Here is a 12,056-nt window from a genome sequence, read left to right on the forward strand (position 1 = left end):
ATGTAATACTTCTGCATGTTTGTATGGAACTTCCTATGTGCAAGTTTTAGGCAATTACTCCTTGTCCTGTCGAGAAGAGCCTGGCCTCATCCATTTACTTCTTTCTTCTCTTTAGATATTTATAAACATTAATCAGACCCCCCTCAGTCTTCTTTTCCCCAGGCTCAACAGGTTACTCAGGTAAGCAGGTTACTCAGCCTTTCCTCATAAGGGAGATGCTCCAGGACCGTTCTCATCTTTGTGGCCCTTCACTGGTTTCCTTCTAGGGACTAGGGAGCCCACAACTGAACGCAATATTCTAAATGCGGCATCAGCAGGGCATAGTAGAAGGGGAGGATCACCTCACTCAACCAGCTGGCCATGTTTTTAATGCACCCCATGATAACAAAGTGGAAAAACTGTGCTACTGCTAATAATATCTTGTAGGTTTCCCATAGTCCTTTTGGTTTCTAAAGAAAATATCTACAATCGTTCTTTAGGTAATGTCTCTAGGAAATTCTGTGAAAATAAGAAACAAAACATTGCTTTCAGAAAAATGGTCACTTAGTTACAAGAAATCACAGAATCACAGAATGGCCTGGGTTGAAAAGGACCTCAAAGATCATCTAGTTTCAACGCCCCTGCTATGTGCAGGGTTGCCAACCACCAGACCAGTCTGCCCAGAGCCACGTCCAGCCTGGCCTTGACCACCTCCAGGGACGGGGCATCCACAACTGCCTCGGGCAACCTGTTCCACTGCGTCACCACCCTCTGAGTGAAAAACTTCCTCCTGATACCTAACCTACATCTCCCCTGTCTCAGTTTAAAACCATTCCCCCTTGTCCTATCACTATCCACCTTCATGAACAATTGCTCCCCCTCCTGTTTATACGCTCCCTTCAAGTATTGGAGGGCCACCATGAGGTCTCCCCGCAGCCTTCTCTTCTCCAAACTAAACAAGCCCAATTCCCTCAACCTTTCTTCATAGGAGAGGTGCTCCAGCCCTCTGATCATCTTGGTGGCCCTCCTCTGGATTCATTCCAAGAGCTCCAGGTCTTTCTTGTGCCGGGGGCCCCAGGCCTGGACGCAGTACTCCAGATGGGGCCTCACAAGAGCTGAGTAGAGGGGGACCACCACCTCCCTCTCCCTGCTGGCCACTCCTCTTTTAATGCAGCCCAGAACACAGTTGGCCTTCTGGGCTGCCAGCGCACACTGCTGGCCCATGTCCAGCTTCTCGTCCACCAGGACCCCCAAGTCCTTCTACGCAGGGCTGCTCTCAAGAAGTTCTTCCCTCAGTTTGTATAAATACCTGGGATTGCCCCGGCTCAAGTCTAGCACCTTGCATTCGGCCTTGTTAAACCTCATTAGGTTCTCGTGGGCCCACTTCTCCAGCCTGTCCAGGTCCCTCTGGATGGCTTCTCTTCCCTCTAATGTATCGACTATACCGCTCAGCTTGGTGTCATCTGCAGACTTGCTGAGTGTGCACTCGATTCCATCATCTATGTCATTGATAAAGATGTTGAAGAGCACCGGTCCCAGGACTGAGCCTTGGGGGACACCACTCGTGACCGGCCTCCACCCTGACATAGAACCATCAATCACAACCCTTTGGCTGCAACCAGCCAACCAGTTCTTAACCCACCGAACAGTCCATCCTTCAAATCCATACCTCCCCAATTTGGAGAGAAGGATGTGGTGAGGGGCCCTGTCAAAGGCTTTGGAGAAGTCCAGGTAGATGACATCCATCACCCTTCTCCCATCCACCGATGCTGTCACTCCATCATAGAAGGCCACCAGATTGTTCAGGCAAGCTCTGCCCTTGGTGAAGCCATGCTGGATCACCTCCTTGTTCCGTACGTGCCTTGACAGGTCTTCTAAGAGGATCTTCTCCATGATCTTCCCAGGCACAGAGGTGAGGCTCACCGGCCTGTAGTTTTCCAGATCATCCTTTCTCCCGTTATTAAAAATGGGAGTAATGTTTCCCTTTCTCCAGTCACCGGGGACTTCACTAGACAGCCATGATTTTACAAATACGCTGGAGAGGCGGCTCGGCGACCACATCAGCCATCTCTCTCAGAACCCTAGGATGGATATCATCTGGCCCCAAGGACTTCCATACATTCAATTTCATGAGAAGGTCTCAGACGTGTTCCTCCGTTACAGTGGGACGGAATCTGCTCCTCTCACCCACACATCAAGGTTCAGGGTCCTGGCAGACACGGGGAGCCTGGCCACCAGTGAAGACCGAGGCAAAGCACTTACTGAGCACCTCAGCTTCTTCCATGTCTGAGGATGCCACTCCTCCATCCTCGTTTACCAGAGGGGGAACACTCTCCTTGGCCTGTCTCCTCCTGCCTACGTACCTGCAGAACCCATTCTTGTTATTTTTCACATCCCTAGCCAAGGTCACCTCTATTTGCGCCTTGGCTTTCCTCATCTTATCTCTACATATGCGGGCAACAGCCCTGTATTCCCCCCAGGCTACACAACCCTGCTTCCACTTCACATAAATTTCTCTCTTTTGTCTCAGGTTAAGCTGCAGGTCCTTGCTCAGCCATGCCAGTCGCCTGCCTCCTCTGCTCGATTTCTTCTGCTGGGGGATGGAGAGCTCTTGCGCTCTCAGGAGGGTGTCCTTCAAGAGCTGCCAGCTCTGTTCTGTTCCTGTGCCCTTAAGGAGACAGTTTCCCAGGGGATCCCACCCAGCAGTTCCTTGAGCAGCCGGAAGTTTGCTCTCCTGAAGTTCAGGGTCCTGACTCTGCTTTTTGCCACGCCTGCATTCCTCCAGATCGCAAACTCCACCGGGCCATGATCACTACAGCCCAGGCTGCCTCCAGTCTTCACCTCTCTAGTGCTCTCCTCCGCACTGCTGAGCACCAGGTCCAGCAAGGCTTCACCTTGGGTCGGTCCGTCTAATACCTGGACCAGGAAGTTATCCTCAACAGAATCCAGGAATCTGCTGGATTGTCTGCCGCCCGCCATGCCGCTATCCCAGCAGATATCCGGGTGGTTGAAATCCCCCATCAGGACAAGAGTCCGCGAGCACAACGCCTCCCACAGCTGAAGCAAGAAGGCCTCGTCAATGGGCTCCCCCTGATCAGGTGGCCTGTAGCAGACCCCAACCACTAGATGCCCTTGACTGGACTGATCCTTCATTTTAACCCATAAGCTCTCCGCCTGGTCATGGCTGTTACTCAGACACAGCTCTTTGCAATCTAGCCGCTTCCCAACATAGAGGGCAACTCCCCCTCCCTTCCTGTCCTGTCTATCCCTTCTGAAGAGTCTGTAGCTCTCAATTAGAGTGTTCCAATCATGGGATTTGTCCCACCACGTTTCTGTGATAGTAACCAGATCATCATTTTCCAAGCACATCACGGTTTCCATCTCCTCCTCCTTATTTCCCATGCTGCGTGCATTAGTGTAAAGGTACTTCAGCTGGGCTTTCTGGCACGCTACCTTTCTACAGGGTCCTTCCCTCAAACCTCCAAAAGAAACCTGATGTTTTCCCCCACTGCTTCCCCCACTAGCACAAGCCCCTCCCACAAGCACTGGCACATTCCATACAGCTTCCTTACTAGTGAACCTGGTTTCACCCCCATCCCCCTTCATACCTATTTTAAAGCCCTATCAATGAACCTTCCCAATTCCCATCGTAAAACCCCTTTCCACCAGTGGGACAAGGTACTTCTATCAGTTGCCAGCAGGCCTGGTCTCGTCTAAATTGAGCCGAGGACGAAAAACCCAAACCCCTGCCAGGCACACCAGTCTCGGAGCCAGATATTAATCTGTTGACCCACAGCGTTTAGTCCCTCATTACTCCCTACGATTGGAGGGATAGAGGAGAACACAGCTTGTGCTCCTGAACCCTTGACCAGACGCCCGAAGGCTCTGAAGTCCTTTTTCATAGTTCTAAGGGAATTTCTTCCTATGTCATCACTGCTTACCTGAAACAACAACAGAGGATAGTAATCTGAGGGCCATACTAGGGAAGGAACTTTCTTCCTTACATTTTTAACCCAGGCTCCCGGGAGGCAGCAGACCTCCCTGTGTAGAGGGTCAGGTCTACATATTGGGCCTTCTGCTCCCTTCAGCACTGAGTCACCAATAACAATGACCCGTCTTTTGTTCTTTGCTGAGGATGTTGTAATGTTGAGGGTAGTCCTGCTAGGCTTCAAAGACACCTCCAAGTGGGAAGAACCATCATCTCCACCAGTGTCCAGCTGTCCCTGCAGAGCACTGTACCTGTTCTGCAGGGGCAGCTAGGGAGGGAGGGGAATGGCCAGGTGGGTGCGGCTGCACCGCCAAGAAGGGACCTTTTGCCATTGCCCCCTGCCCCCCAGTTCATCACCGTTGTTAGGTGGGGGAGAGGACAGGGGGATCACTGCAGCAGGAACACTGCCTGCCTGCTGGATCCCACCTACTACCTGTTTGCAAGGCGGTAGGGGGTGACATGCTTCATGCAGGGCTGCAGCTGGCTGCCTCGATCTCAGGGATGGTAGGGACTGGGACCACCGATCAATCTCCTGCTCACACTCCCTGATACTCCTCAGCATCTCCACTTCCTCCTTCAGGTCAGCCACCAGGGTAAGTAAATCATTTAGCTGGTCACATCTGACACACATGCTGTCTCCACTGCCCTGCACTGCAAGGGCCAGGCTCAAGCACTCACTGCGGCCAAAAACCTGAACACTAGCATGTTGTTGTGGGACCTCCATCTGGGTCTCCTCATTTTTCTTGGCAGCAGCTTTCCTTTATGTGTATGGGACCTCAGCCTGGGTCCCCAAATTTTTCCTGGAAATAGCCTTCCACCGGGGAGCAGCCATGGCAAACCCGCATACACTAGCACGGTCTAGGGCAACCTTAACGAGGTGCAACTGGTCTGGTCCTCCCTGCTGTCGATAGTGCTGGCTCCGCCCTCACCGCGTTACCAGCCCGTCAACAGGTGCCCCTGCACTTACCACTCGCTGCACAGCGAGATAACAGCCCTTCTCACTGTGTAGTCACGTGAACGAGCGGCTTACTGTTTCACCGCGTTTGAACAGCCCCATGAGACGCGCACACCAACTCCCCCGCCTCGGTCCCATGTGGGCAGCGCCTCCCGGAGGCTTTTTCATGGCAAGGGGCATGGCTGCACGGCCGTTGCCCTGGCAACGCCCAGGGCACGCCAGCCGCTCTCGCGAGAGCTGCCGGGCCACTCTGCTAGCTCGGGAGTTTCCGCGTGAGGAAAGGGATGAGAAACCTCCCTGTATTTCGCGCCGAAACAGCTAACCTCCAATTCCCCAAACCAAATAACCAAGGGTATCTTCATAAGATAATGCAGACCATGAGAATGCACTGACAGGAGCTAAGTGTCTCTGGATTATACTAGATAATGAAAAATCAGAGGCTGGTGAAATGTCAAGAGATTTGTAGGTAGGAAATAAAACTGCCTGGGAAGACATACTGCTTCACGCTTGAACAGTTTCCACAATGCTTTTGAAATAGGAGCAGCAGCAAAGATCAGAGCAACATGTGCTTTGGTTTGGATGTTAATATCCTGGTGTTTGTATGCATTTTGGTGACGGCTGAAATTAAGTCTAATGGCTTTCAAGTCAGTATACACAGATCAAGTGTGATAATACTAGAGAGACTGTGCTGCACACAAAGGGATTATGTGTGCACGCATTTCTTTGGATCCCGAGGCACAACTTCATGTGGTCTCACAGAAGATGGCTGTACATACATGCAAGATGAAACCAGATATTTCCCAACCAGGAAAGCATTTCAGAGACTTTGAGAACGAGCTTTTAGTTGAACTTCGTGACTATTCAGCACTCTCCCTTTAACCTCTACAGTTTGGGAACTGACAATTTGTTTGAAGGCTTCCTTCCACTGTGCAAGGATGAACAGCAGTCTACTTTGTCAAAAAGTTGGCTGTGGCATCACTTTGCTTTTCTAACTGCTGGAGTAATTTATGGTACACAATAATGAATTGTAACTGAAAGTAAGATGGAATTCCATGTCATAACTTGTTAAGTCAAATGAAAAACATATTGACTGGCTTTCTCCAGTTTTTTGTAAGTGAAACAAAAGGGGAAAACATGAAGTGAATATTCTCATGTTCACGTAGAGAATGCTTTTGCAGCTAAGAGAACACTGAATTTCACTTTTGCAGGATTAGAGGTGCGGAGGCATTACCTCTAGCAGTGATGCATTATTTTATACAGGTGACAGAGTGAGTACAGAGGAAAAAAAAATTTAAAATGCTTGTTTTTTTGAAAGACAGGACTGAGAGTTCTGAACACTCCCTTCTCATCCTATCTATGGGAGTAGGCAGGCTGATGTATGGATGCTTGTGAGAATTAAAGGAGAGACTAATGAGACATTCAGAGTCGCATGTACCAGGTAAGGGATTCCGTATCTATGTCAGTTCTATCAACCACTACATACCTTAGTGAAGAGTTTCCTTTTTAAGTAAAAACTTAAAGAATGAATTGTGGAAGATGAGGAGGGAAGGGGAAGTGGGGGAGGGTGTTGAAGAAAAAAGCAAAAACCTTGAAAAATAGGAAAAAAAAAACCTTAAAAATGAGTATCTTATCTCAGAAATTTTTTCTCCTTTCCCTTCCTTCCTTTGAACCATGACAAAAAATCTGAAACATCATTTACATTCTGTCTTGGCCACCACTTGGGTCTGGTCCAGGGCAAGCATGGTAGATGTGCTCCTGACAGACACTTGGCCAGAACCTTGCTCCATGTTCAGAGATCAGTGTTCAAGAAGCTGTTAAGACAGACAATTTTGTCCACTTCTGAAAGATTATGCAGTTTCTGTGGTTTGCAGAAAAGGGATGGTGATAGATATCTCAGTGTATACAAAATTCAAGTGAGAGCAAATATTTCACAATTGAAGCAAATGTCTGTCTATTCTCTTTGTTAATAGAGCTCTGCACTCAAAAGAGAGATAAGTGCTGTATTAGCACACCAAACAGGTAGAATGTTCTCAGTAAGTGCTATTTTTGCATTACTGAGAAAAGGACTTTCAATTGCATCTAAATTCAGGAGGCTGGAGCACGTGTTGGCAACGCTGCCTTTTTCCAACTCCATACTAAGCAAAGCTGTTCATTACGCTGCTTTTACACTGCTAAACAATGGAGTATGGCCATCCTAACTTATACTATTTTGCATAAGAAACAAGCCATTTTTCAACATTTCATAGTCATACCACAGAAAGCATTAATTAACCAACCTAGCTATTGTCTTACAAATTATGAAAGAAATCACAGAAAATTTCATGTAAGGAGTAACTTAGAACAAACCTAGCTCAAGTTAAAAATAAATCTCAAGACCAAGTTGTCACACAGAAAAACTCAAGGATTTTTTTTTTTTAAAGATTTGACATATTATGCCAAATACAAGCAGTTTTTGGAGAACAAATTTACTTCATTATCTTGCAAAGGTTCAGCAGTTGTGATTATATCTTCCAAAGTATTCCTATGTCATACTTTGTGAGTAAATTGCGACAGTCTATCATTGTTTGCCACGTGTGAAACTTCACCAAAATATGGAGTTATATGTATATATTTAACTATTTTGGAAATAGCCTTAAAATCTATTTTAAATGAAATTAGAAATGGGACCAAATCCCTGAGTAAGGAGTGTTAACAGCATGTATCATTTAGCCCAAAACTTCAGTAATAGGGTTTTAAGATCAAGCCTTGAATGAATTTGAATTCACTGTATGAATGTATACCTATATACCACTCCAAGGTGAAACACGTGCTTGTGTCATTACTCAGATTGTAGAACAGCTGCAGCCCTCAGTATAGCTATGCTATAGAGTTCTCAGTCCTTCAGACTGGTGTGAGGAAGCACAGCTTTTGGATCTTTAAAACCTTAGGACTGTACATACCTAGTTGAATTATTACTTCTTTTCCGTATGTATGTAAAGAGAAGACCTGTCAAAGCTGCACTACTCTTTAGGAATGAGAAGGCTGTTTTTGACAATAAGGACAGTAGTTTTCTGAAACTGACCTCTCATTCCCTTGATTTTTTCCTGAACGTTCTGCAAAAGCTATTCCTTCAACACTGCACATCAGCACTACCTCTAAGGATATAACTGTGGCTTCCCTGAATTTTTACTGTGCCTATCAAAGTATTTTTACCTCATGTTTCTGGGCCCTTACACAGCGTGCTATCTACTATGTTAACATGAATATATATGGTAATAGTTCACCAATTATATTTGCTTTCATGGTCTATATAAACAGCTTTTCTTGTTTTGAAGGTCATTCTTTTAATAACAAAAAATATTAAGGGAAATATCTTCTTTTTAGAAATTATTTTTGTCACTGATTTCGTTCTTGGGGGCACTCTAAGAGAGTAGTAGAGATTTTACTGTGTTATTATTTGTATTTATATTCAGATGGAAGTTCCCTTCTGGAAACTTCAGGACAAAGGTGCCGTGGAAACTGTGAGGATTCAATACAGTTTCCATTTCAAAGATTTATAGTTTGAATAGAAAAAAAGATAGTAAAAAGTTATATCAATATTTCTAATTTTCACATAGCTAATGGGCTAAAAGCAATGGTCGAGGTGCTAATGAAGAGAAATTACAGTCAGATACATGCTGTCTCACATCCTGCAGCAACACACACAACCAACCTTTCCTTCTGTGTATGTGGCTTCTTTTTAAAGTCAGTTATTTCATCTCTTACTTTGATCCCCTCCTAGTTGATAAAACTAATAATTGAAAGATCTTCCACACCTTAATTTAATTGTTGGTGGAGAAGAATGGGTCATGTATTCCTCATTATGTACTTAAAGGTGTTGTGGCATTCCAGATTCATTCCAAGTTGCACGCTACCAATTCTTCACACACTGTTGTTGAAATTACTTAATAGAAATTTTGCATGTCATAATTTTCAGTCTACTCTTCACTCAAACCTTTGGTTTGTTATTCATTCTTAAAAGGTTCCCGCACTCTTTTTTTCCATCTCCAGTAATACAGTTTGAGTAAAGCTCTCACCTTGCCAGCCATTACAGTGGGAGACCTCAGGAAATAGATGAGACATAAATGAGATTCATTCCTCTATGGATTTCATCTAACCTCTTTTGTGGTTTTTGTTTTTTTATTTTTTCGTTTTTTTGGGTGTTTTGTTCTACTTTTTATTTTTTTTTGGGGGGGGGGGGCATTACAGTTGCAGAGTTACAGAATAGTTGCCACACACCTAAGTAACGTGCCCAGAAGCAAGGTATCAATACTTAAAAGCCTGTATTTTAAGTAACATTAAATTTCACTAATTCTTATTTGTCCAAGTTCCATTTTTTAGAACAGCATAATAGCCCGGGAAGAAGAAATCCTGTTTCTCTGGAAGCTCTGAACTCATATCAGTTTGCATGCTTCCAAAAAATGTTTGAAACTGAGAGCCCAACCCGCTTTTTCCAGACTACTATAGAATAAAACTAACACCAGTGTCCGGCAGGGAATTTTCCCTGGGGTTTAATACAAAAGAATGACTAGCCCTTTTTATCAATGGCTCCTTGACAGAAACTATTTGGTAATTTTTTAATAATACAATAATTTTGTTTTCCTCTTAAGAGTCCAACTGCCCAAGATCAACTATTCCTTCATTCAGTTGTATAATATAGAGTATCTTGTCATGCATATGTCAGGAGTAATAACTCATGCTTAATCACAAATAAACTATTGCTTTACATATAAAATTTATACTTCTGTAGTATGAAGGTGGCCTAGCACAAGTAGTCTTTTCCTTTTTCTAGAGCAGACACCAACAGAAGAATCTACTTCCTGGAAGCCTGTATCTAATACATTGGAATGATTTCCAATTGTTATATGATCCCAAGCAACAGGCAGTACTACCCTCTGTTCAGTGTTCATTCCAGAGGTTTTCCAGAAGTTACAATGCATATCATCTATATCATTTTGGCTAGCAAATACTGACTGATGACAGGCAACTTAACTCTTCAGTATAATACATCCCATGTAAAATCTTAGAGACCAAATTTCCAAATGTATTTGGAATACTGCTTTATATTAGAGGGAGCTAAAAATCACAGCTTAATACTGCAGAAGTCATACATCACTCAAAGTAAATCATGTTCTATGATACTTTTGGTCATTGTCTATCCACGACACAGAAGAGTCACCCAGAATCAAAATGCGACCAGTTTTTACTCCCTGTAGAGGTGATGATATTGTGTCTTGAGTGGACATCTTGAGCATCTGAGGCAACAGTTTGAGACTTGGCTAGCTCTAAACTGAATATTTTGTGTTTCTGAAAATTAGACTCTAATCCTTTCACTGTGATCTAGACAGGAAAGAAAAAGGACAGAGCTGAAGTGTTCTTGTTTTATAGTGTTCAGGGCTATTTAAGTTTTAGACCGTAGGCTTTTAGGATTTAATCACCTGCAAAATAAGAGATCCTGTTTTAAAACGCAAAGGTGTTGTGATAGCTGACATAACTGCCAAAGTGATACACTGACAATGTGAAGAACCCTGACTTGGACTCACACTTGTGCATACGAATGCCTTGCATAATTTCCAAAGAAGGTAGTCCCTCATGTTTTCATCAAATATTATTTGTTACTTGATTTTCTTCACACAGAGGAAAAGGGTGGGAAATGACTTAAGAAACATAGCAGAAATTATATCTGTAATTTTTATTAAAGTAAACCTACATGCACAGATATGGATTCATGACTACCTTAAATTCAGTAGTAAAGGCGAAAAACTGAATTGTTCTGGTGATTCACCTAATTCTTTTTTTCTCTTGAGGGTGAATGTAAAAGGTTTTCCTCAAGCAAGCGTGTTAGTTTCAGTAAGTTGCTAACAAAAGCTACAAGTAAACAGAAAGGTAGAGAAAGGGGATTAGAATCGTAGAATCATCAAAATAATCCAGTCCAACCATCCACCTACCAACAATATTTCCCCACTGAAACCATGTCCCCTAGTACAGTGTCTAAATGTTTCCTGAAAACCTGCAGGGATGGTGACTCAACTACCTCCCTAGGCAGCCTGTTCCAGTGCCTGACCACTCTTTCAGAGAAGAAATTTTTTCGTAATATCCGGCCTGAACATCCCTTGGTACAACTTGAGGCCAATCCCTCTCATCCTGTTGCTAGTTACGCGAGAGAAGTGCCTGACCACCACCTCACCACAACTTCCTTTCAGGGAGTTGCAGAGCATGATTAAATCTCCCCTGAGCCTCCTCTTCTCCACAGGAAACAATCCCAGTTTCCTCAGGTGGTCCTCATAAGACTTGTGCTCCAGATCCCACACAGCTTCTTTGCCTTTCTCTGGACACGCTCCAGGGCCTTGATGCCTTTCTTGTAGTGAGAGGCCCCAAACTGAATACCTATGTATATAGCCTATATATACCTCTCTCTCTCTCTCTCTCTCTCTATATATATATATATATATAACCTCTGCCTCAGTGCTGGCTGTGTCATGAGAGAGGCTAGTTTGAAAATTTCTGGGCCATTTACCATGACACTTTTAGCTCCTATATTCCGTAGTCTCAACAGCCAGGCCAGGAGACCTTCCTTCGGCCTTTGCCGGAATGGTTGGTCTAAGTCCATCAATTCAGAGGCCATATACGGGCATGGAGTAACATGCGTCGAGAAGCTGTTCCAAGGTAATTAAGTGATTTAAGGCCATTAACAGGAGCCAGGCTGTGGTGGATGCAGCAGGCTGTCTTTCTTTATCAAAATACCATTTTCTAGGCCCTCAAAATATGCTGTCATTCAGGACGGAGAACTGGCAATGCTGCCCCCATCCCTTAATGGGATCAAAGCCCATATGGATGCAAAACCATACCAAAGGGATCCTAGAAACCCCAGGATGTGCCCAAGTAACATTTTTTTTCTGGGGAAATGGATTTCCTCCATGCTGTCATGGTTTTGTGATTTTCGGTTATTGGTATTCCACATCATAACATCATGTAGTGGACATACCTAGTTCTCAGAAGAGAAGGACTACTACAGTCCCCACGGTACTTTGCTCCTCTGTTACCATTTCCAGCCGGAGGGAAAAGATAAAAGCTCGCAGTATAAAAACTTGCAGATCACGAGACCTCGTCCCTTTT

The sequence above is a fragment of the Numida meleagris genome, chromosome Z (genome assembly GCF_002078875.1).
Source record: "Numida meleagris isolate 19003 breed g44 Domestic line chromosome Z, NumMel1.0, whole genome shotgun sequence".
NCBI lineage: Eukaryota > Metazoa > Chordata > Aves > Galliformes > Numididae > Numida > Numida meleagris.